At 37.9% G+C, this 9,333-nt stretch overlaps 1 pseudogene across 1 annotated transcript in view; it reads right to left on the bottom strand.

Annotated features, from left to right (window-relative positions):
* Positions 1–388: 388 nt before the first annotated feature.
* Positions 389–9,333, bottom strand: part of LOC146457588 (allene oxide synthase-lipoxygenase protein-like) — a 33,899-nt pseudogene continuing 24,954 nt past the window's right edge. The window contains exons 9-14 of the transcript XR_014858428.1: positions 8,447–8,553; positions 6,135–6,389; positions 4,857–4,963; positions 3,101–3,191; positions 2,330–2,551; positions 389–1,050 (exon numbers count right to left, since the gene is read on the bottom strand). The product of XR_014858428.1 is annotated as an allene oxide synthase-lipoxygenase protein-like (transcript). The remainder of the gene's footprint in view (positions 1,051–2,329; positions 2,552–3,100; positions 3,192–4,856; positions 4,964–6,134; positions 6,390–8,446; positions 8,554–9,333) is intronic.

Genomic DNA, 9,333 nt, shown 5'->3' with positions numbered 1-9,333 from the left:
GAAAATAAACCATCCCGTTTAAGCTGTTTTTTGCATAAAAAAGGGAAAATGTAATTTTTTGCATTGCCCTTCATAACACTACATGGAGACATAGTTGTGGAAAGATTTGCGCGATTTCAAGTTATTTTCGAGTTTTTAAAATCGGGAACTGAAATGTTGGGAAACGATCATTATTATTATCATCATCATCATCATCATCATCTTCTCACCGAAAACTTTAGGTCTTCTACCCAGCCTTACCGGAATTTTATCGACGGCAGTTGTTGACAAGGTTTAATTACCGAACATGGCGGGCGAAATTTCGAACAGAGTCTGACGACATGTCACCTCTTGCCATAACATGATAGAGTTTACTTTGATAGAACAAGCACTGAATAACTCAAACAAACTCTGTCCTGCAAACAATGTTTAATCTTTATTGTTTTAACTTAGCTGGAATGAAGAGTCAACACACTGATCCTTACTTCATCCCGTTTACTGCAAACTGAAACTTCACACTCCAGTGTTACACTCTTATGCTGTAACTTAAACACGATAAAAACCTGACTACGAATCGAGTCATGACTGGCTGGCTTGTTTGTTTGCTATTTTTTGCGCAGCAGACTTAACAAAGTGCACAAGGTAATTATAACAACCGTTATAACCTCAACTAACTAGACCCTACTTCTATTACAAGACCCACTCTTGTGGACAATGAAACTTGACACATGCCGGCTTATTAACTATTATCATTGCAACTAAATTACGCTACTTTTTCTCGACAATCTTGGTTACGCCTCAAAACGTATGCGCTGATCTCAGCACTAAAATGATCAGCTAGGTCTGAATTCCACTGGGCAGCCATTTTGGAATAAGATAGGGATAGGTCAGGTCACCTCTCTCTTTCCGCTTTTCATTCTTTGCTTGCATACGAGGCTGGACATAATATATGAGGTGACTATAGGAACTGTTCACGAGTCTGGCCGCCTTGAGATCCTCAAGATTCTTCCCGTATTCGAACAAAGAGTCGAATCGATACAATCCCAGTTTGTTGGTAAAACTCGCTTCGATCTGTAAAATTATAAAAGCCAAACCATTTGATTATAACTGACGGATTAACTGCAAAGAGCCGTGAAAATTACGGGTAATTAAAACTAAAAAACGAAAATATTAATTGGTAAAGAGATTCTTAGTCTTAAATTCACCAAGAGTTGAAGAAGACCTAATATAATCAGAAAGGGAATTCCAGAGATTTTAAAGGGGCGCTGTTACGGAGATTTTGAATCTAAGTTGGTACCACTTATTATATAATTCAGTATGACTCTGTGTGAAAAGTCTCTTCAAAAACTTATTAATAATTCATAAGCCCATTGACCTATCAAATGGTCGTTAAAACATCACGTGCAGTGGTGTTAAAACTCGATAAACCTCCTCCTTATTAGTATGCGGTGTTTAATGTTTTTCTCGTATGCTAATTTCTAACGTTCACAAAAGCATCATTGTTATGAACTCTCTTGACACACGCTTTTCCAGGAATGATTTTGAGGCCGTTCAAAACACTCGCAGCACGTGTTTTTTAAACTATTACATAAACTTTAACAACGCTTTGAAAGTGCTTTCATTTGAATGCCTATTTTAACTGATATTTTATCCGACAGACTCAAAAGTTGGTAACACTTAATTCAGTATGACTCTGTATGCCAAAGTCTCATAAACGGACAAGTATACAAAGCCGATTAACAAGTTATCGTTCCCTTAGGACAATTTGATTTCAAATGTCTAGTATTCATGGTAAATAAAACTTAAGCGCTGTAGTAGTAATTGGGGACACTATAAATAATAATCAATGAAATAAAATTAAGAGAACATTTTTTTAAAATCCTAACAGATAAGAGGCAAACCAGTCGGCTACTTACAAAGCGTGGTCTTGGATTTGAAAACGGGGCTACCGTGACACAAATCCAAGTGGTCAGAGCGGGATTCGAACCCGGGATCTCCAGGTTACAAGTCCGGCGCGCAAGCTAACTAGGCCAGGTCTCCTCCCGCAAAATCAAGAGACTATGAGGTAAGAGCGCGAATCCATTTGCCCCATGATAATTATTTTCAATCTTTTTTTAGTTCGCGCCATGCTATTTTGGGAAATTATAATCCGCCATTGAGTTTAAAATTAAATGACGTCACTCTAACTGACCAATAAGATGTCGACATTAAAATAGCAACGTAAACAAAAATAGATTGAGAAAAATTTTCATAGGAAGAAGAGCATGTATGGGGGATTCGCTCTCTTACCTCATAGTCTCTTGCGCAAAATGCTATCCAGTCTTCAGGTAAACAATGAAATCACACTTACAGCAGAAGTCTTCCCATTTGGCAGCCGCAAAAGAGAAAACTTGTCATCATGTACCACATTGGTATCATCGTAGAGCTTGGTTGGTAGGTTGGGCGTGTATTGAGCATAGTCTGTTAAAGGGTAGTTGACTGCAGCATGTTGAATGCTCACATGTGAGATGATGCGGGTTACAATATCACAGAGTTCGTCTTTTTTTTTAATGCTCGCCGGCAATCCTTGAATCTATTAAAGTTAAGGGTGGTTCAATATTTCAGTCTTCTGTACTGAGAATAATTTTATTTGAACAGTTAATTAGACTGTGACGTGATATATCTTATTACTCCCCAAGTATCTTGGTTTTTTTTTTTTTTTTTATATTTTGGTCTAACAGCCACTGATTATTACAATTCGATGGCTCAACGAAGTAAAGTCATGTTACAATTTAATCAACAGTTCTGTAGTGACCTAAACCACTAAAGAAAAAAAAATTGTAAACCAGCATTAAAAAAAATAATATATAAATCAGTCAATCGATCAATCAATCAATCAATCAATAGAAGAACCCGGAACAGCTCAGGGAAAGAGTATATTCTTTTCGCTAATTCTGCATAATGATGCTCAGTCTATATCAAGGCGGCAGTGCATTCAAAAAGCAAATGTGCATGCGTCATAAACCGGCAATTAAATTCAAGTATTAGGAATTCCGTACGACAACGTTGTAGTTAAGGAAACAAAAACAGAAAACAACAACAATATGATCAATAAAAAACACATGGGTGATTTTATACTTACTCTTCCAATACCTCTGCCGTTAGTAGACAAGTTATCGAAGTACCTTTGAAGTTCGTGATCTTTTATTACGTCTTCATCGTCGTGATAATACCTTAAATAACAATTTAAACAACACAGTGAAACAGTTCAATCGACGATTCTCCCCAGGAATTTTCGGAGACAATGAATGATTAGACTCAGAGTGAAGTTTATAATAAGTTTACAATAAAAAAAAAAAACGATAAAATGCCAGTAACATAGAAATAGGAATAAAAGCATCACATAATTTTGTAAAACTTGATTAACCAGACTCATGAGCGTGAAATATAAATGATAATTCAAAAGCACCGTGTCATGACCTTTATCCATGCATATTTACTAAACTTAAATTTACTTAGCTAGTACCTTGCTCATATATGACTTGTACACTCCCATGACATGAAATCAAGTGAATTTTGTTCAAAACAGGATGCGCCCCAAAACTCGTTTTGGCAAACTTCAGAACGTTGGCAAACTCGTGCCTTCACACGGCAAACCCGCGTCTAATCACAACACGTTAAATTTGCAACATGGTCGACGTAGTGCGGTGGCACTCGTGAAGAGTTGCCGCTTGTGTCTTGGTCCGATTGTATGTTAATCGCCGAAGAAGAAACAGAAAGCGCTGGAAAAATAGAAAGGTTTGAACGAAACCTTATATCAGTAGAAATCCCACCCTTGGAGCGTCAAATACGAGTTTACCGACACGAAAAAGTTGGTGAAAAAGTTGGCGAGAATAGAGGCTAGTTCTATTTGTCACCAACAGTTTACCAACTTGTTTGCCGACTGTTTTTGTGCCGTTAACACACACCAACTTGCGTTTGCCAACACAAGTTTGCCAACGTTAGTTTGCCGTGTGAAGGCCGCTTAAGACACGAGGAAAGAACTTAAAATAGTCCGCCCAACTTTTTCCAAGCTAGGGCCTGTTTACAGGGAGGGAGTCCTGGTGCTATCTGCCTTGTAAACAGGTCGCGTAAAAAAGGAAGAAATGTATTCATGAGTGCTAAGGCACCCTAGGGCAACCTCTTGCTAGGATTACCCTTCCCCCTTGTAAACAAGCTCTCTGTTTCCATTCCGTAGCCAAAAACATTAATGATCCGTTTTCAAGAAAATTTGGAGATTTTTATTTTTCGATTGCTAACAAAAGTGAGCAAAGGCAGGTAATGTTATATTCCTGTAGGTATCTGTTTAATTTTACTACGTATTCATATGTTAATACCTCCCACTCCCTATTATGTTTTCCTTTTACCTTTAAACCTTCATATTTAATGAACTAATTTCTCCAAACATCAAGAAACTGAATTTAGGAAGGAAGAAAGGAAGGAAGGAAGGAAATATATTTGTTCTGTCGCGTATTCACATGTTCTGTAAAATGTCTTGAAATGTCCTAATCTAGTGATCGAAATCTTCTTACTTTAATTATCTCAGCCCCCGGCAATTGATCAACAACAACAACAACAACAACAGCAAGACTTTATTTCCCCGTTGGAAAGTTATTCAAACATTTAGTTTAAAAGATTTTGAAATGTTAAGGGCTCACCAGCCCCCTGAAATAACTAAGAAGCTAAAAATGTCAGGGAGCTGGTTTAAATAATGCAAATTAAATATTTACAACGGAGGTAAAACAGTTAAACAAAAAATACTTTCTAGCAAAGCCAAACACACACACACAAACACCAATAACAATATTTAGAGCAAGACAACTTGTCTGTGTCTGTTGCCGATAATCGATCATACTTACAAGTCCACGTAGTCCTTCACCATCTGTTCAATGACTTCTAAGATTTGCTTGCCGTCATCCCGGTAAGGAAAGTATGGCAGAAGATCACTGTCATGAACTCCACGTTTCTGTTGAAACAAAAACAAAGTTAAGAGATTACTGACATATATTCTATATCAATTTTTTTCGCCTGCTTAAAGGGCCAGTATCACCTGTTTTAGTATTACTGTGAATGGCCACAAAACATACTTCAATCGATGGAATCGTTCAAATAACGTTTCGTTCTTGTTAACAACAACAATTCTAGTGCACAGAAACTAGTTTAAGTTTAATATGTTTAACTGTAGATGGCTAGGATGGGAATAGATTGCAACTTGAAAAATTTTCTTGGATTAATCTTGAAAGATCTTCTTGCGTATTTTAGAGAAGTCGTTAAAAACTAATTATAGTCAGTTCTTCCTTGGAGAAATCCCTTAATAATTTCTTCCCGGTGTTCTAAGAGCAATTTCATGTTAGCAAAGAGGGTGTTTCGTCAAATGTCTGTGCAAAACGGTTTTGACCAAAGTACAGCAAAATCACCGTGATGCTGCCGTTTTCATGCGGGCCCTGCGGCGGACACGTTAGGCAGCTTTCTCTTTCAATATTGTGGCCAAGAGACAGCTATCGTTCCATTTTATGGAGCCTGCTGCGGCCGCATTCTTTTTAAACCAACTCTTTTGTTTTCTAGGAACATTTTTTGTGTCACGCTAGTATGTCGTTTCATTATTATTCTGATAGTTTTTTCTGCATAACTTTGGTTATTGCTCCGTAGTTCATTAGTATAAATTCGCGTCTTGATCTTTGCTTTTTCATTCATTCTTGTTTTGTGCTTTGGAGTACAGTTTTAGGTTTTTTTGCGTTTTTTACATCGCTTCGTTTGTCCGTTTTTAAAGTTCATATAACGTTTGTAAGTATCACTTTAGCTCTTCATTTTTCCTTATTTTGCTATTTCTTTGTTCTTGTCTATTTTTTGTTCGCCCATTTTGCTGTCGTAACTTGTATTTTCTATCAACCTCACAATTATCGCATCCGATTGATTTTCGCAACGTTTACCGCATCGTTTCCTTTATGTAATTTACGGATATTTAGCATTAAAGAACAAGAAAAATAGCGAGTTAGAGCAAGGTTTTTTTGACCCCTTCAGAGCCACATTAAGTAAAACTGAAATGCATGGCACCAGATTATGCCAACCGTTTTTTACTTTTGCTATCCCCAAGTCACTAAAACAGTTAATAATGGAAAGATGGTAGAACAGCGCACCTTTAATTCGCTTCTAAAATCTGTGATGTCCCACGTGGATAATGGATATGCATCTTTAAGGAGTCGATATGTTCCTTCATGTCCAAATGCAAAAAACTGATCCATCAATGCTCCGTTGTCAACAAGTTCTGGAGTTCCAATCGTGTTCGGTACCACTACCTCTCTGCAATGATACCTGAGTATTTGATGCAAAGGATGAAGGACCGACATGGTGAATTTTAATATCACACAGAATGAATTCATCAGGAAATGAACCTTGAAAAGGGGAAAAGCAAAGTTAATCATATGGTAAAAGAGAAGTTGAAGGTTACAAATTGAAATGTACCTTTAAGAAAATATATCAGTTATTTTTTTTTTTTTTTCGTTTCGTTCTTTTAGAATTTTTATTACTTAACCTAAGGGCAGTTTGTTGATGCAATCAATGAAACACATACTAATGATAAATCCTACTTCGTCGTTCATAGACCTCGAAATACAGTTTTGGAAACTGAAAACAAGAAATGCATCACCGCCATTCGTGGTACGCAGGCATTACAGTAAGAGGGTAAAATCTAAGTAAGAATTCAAGGTAATAGAATTCAATGAATTGAACCATTACACTTCAATTTATGTCCTATGCTTTTTGTCCAAGGTTTTTTTTTGTGCGTCGAAAAGAAAGGTAAAAAGAATTAACTGAAAAACATACCTCTTACTAACCGAGTTCGAGGTTCGTACTGTAAGTTATGGACCGATTTTTTTTCGCGCATTTATAAATCAACGGGAGTAAAAGGAGGATCCGTAACATACAGTACTGACCCAGAAAACGAGGTTAGTAAGATGTTTATCATAACTCTGAGTTCAATTGGGTATAAAACGTTCAAATTTAGCGGGTTGTACAGTGAAATACGGCCTGCAAAATTGACCAATCACACCGCGTGTACTAAGATAAGATAAGTTAAATTAAATTATTTTAAACATTAGATGTAAAATTCCTCTTAGTAAGAACTTTAGTAAGAAATTTTCTTTGACAAACAAAGCGAAGAACACATCAAGCACCTGCTCAAACGTGGTTTTAGCCGCTATTCCCTACAAAGAGATGCAAATCGCGTACGAGCCATCCCACGTCAAGCAGCTGATTACATCCACAAGAACAGAAAGCCTCAAAAACAGACAGAACAACCTTCAATCCTGCTCTTCCCAAAATCTCATCTAATGTGAAGAAACATATCAACATCCTCCAGTCCTCCGCCAACTGCAAACAAGTTTTCCCTCATCCGCCAGTTATCGCCTACAAACGCAACGCAAGTCTACGTGATCTCCTGGTGACTGGTCCATTCAAAGCTACGTGAAAACGAGCCCTCCAATCAACAACCCGCATGTATTCATAAATGCAACCACCCACGATGCCTAACTTGCTCATTTCTCCGAGAAGGTCAAACGAACTACACGTATTTCACCACTAACGTAACACGTAAAATTACGGACTACATATCTTGCCATTCCAAAAACCTCATCTATTTAATCCAATGTAAGAAGTGCCACTCCCAATACTTTGGGGAGACAAAGCGCCCACTCAATGAACGTTTCGGGGGAACACCGACATCAACTAATCAACCCTACTCCTGTTTCGCTACATTTCAACCAACCTGGCCACTCAATCAACGACGTCCACCTAATCCCGCTTAAACTTATACGCAGCAAACGTGACTCAGTCAGGAAGGCTCGTGGAGCTCATTTAATCAACAAAGCTAAAACATTGCACCCTCTTGGTATAAATAGACGTGACGAAACACGCCAATGACATGTCTCACACTTTGTTGTAAGCCATTGAAATAGTGCACAATAATAAACAAAAAAAAAAAAAACCTTAAAACCTTGTAACTTAGTCCTAAACAACCAATCATTGTCATGTATTTTATATTTTAAATCTTCGTATGTAACAATCCTTTTACGTTTCTCACTTTTCCTTTTCGTTCAGCCCTCGAGGAAGGTTTGTGTTGCAAACCGAAATATCCGGAAAAAATTGTTTTTTACAAACAAATATATTTCAGTTATTCTAGCCTTTGTTGTTTATTCTATCAAGCTCGTCACCTCTGTCGTTGGGATCAGTCTGCCGTTAGTACTTGGTCTTTAATGTCCGCACAACTGATTTATTTACGGTTGAACTCTACTTTGGGTGATGAAGATATCAAGAAGTCAATCCGAGATCGATAAATGGACTGTCTTGAACTTCAAAGCCTAAACGGACGAACTCTAAATCGGATGGGGTGGGGGTGGGGGTGGGGAGTGGGGGTGGTGAAGTCTCGAATTGATTAGAGCAGAAGAAGGTATACCTTCGCGAGGTGCTCCACAATTTGTCCGTATCCGTGATCAGTGACCTGAACATTCAGTTTGGCCAACATCCAGTTGCCGCCATCGTCTGGAGTGTACACAGGCGAATCTGAAGAGAAATAAATTACAATTTTTAGCCGGTTTAAAATCTGAGCTGTGTTCACACTTGTCCCCAATTATAATTGAGTTATATATGGAGGGCGTTCACATCAACTAATTTACAGTTCCAGGTTCGGTTGTTCGAAAGCCGATTAACGCTAATCCACGATTAAAAGTTAATCGAGGTTTTCATCTTGCCCGTTAAAAATGGTTTAAAAGGCTTATTTCAAGCAAAAGGCTAAGAAATCTAAGGCAAAACTGACGCACAAAAATCTTTTGGGAAAATCTTTATTAACTATTAATTAAACTCGCATCGAAGTTCACGTTAATCCGGGATTAGCTTAATCGGGCTTTGAACAACTTGGCCCTGGATTATAATCGGATTATGATTAGTTCAAACGAGCTCAAGGAGGTTGTTTGAAGTAATTACAGAGCGCCGGTGATCATGATTGACCAAAATGGCGGACATGTGGTAACACGCGTACGAAGAGACAAAACTGCTTATTGGCTTGTGGAGCGAAAAGGCGGTGCAAAACGATTTAAATATCATGCATAATAAGAAACTCGTGTGGGCTCAAGTAAGCCAAGGAATGGCCAAAGGAGGGTACACAAGAAGTGCGCAATAGTGTCGTGTTAATTAAATTAAATACCTCAAGCAGAAATATCGCAAAAATCACGACGGCAGCAAAATATCAGGCAACCTTCCGAGCCTTAATTCTCGCCTGAGAATGGCTTATAATGGTAGTAAAATCAAGGCCGCCAAGCCGAGATTGGGCGCCATGATTTTTTT

The sequence above is a fragment of the Pavona decussata genome, unplaced genomic scaffold, assembly GCF_977016875.1.
Source record: "Pavona decussata unplaced genomic scaffold, jaPavDecu1.1 SCAFFOLD_238, whole genome shotgun sequence".
Taxonomy (NCBI): Eukaryota; Metazoa; Cnidaria; class Anthozoa; order Scleractinia; family Agariciidae; genus Pavona; species Pavona decussata.
This window is presented reverse-complemented; position numbering and strand designations above follow the sequence as displayed.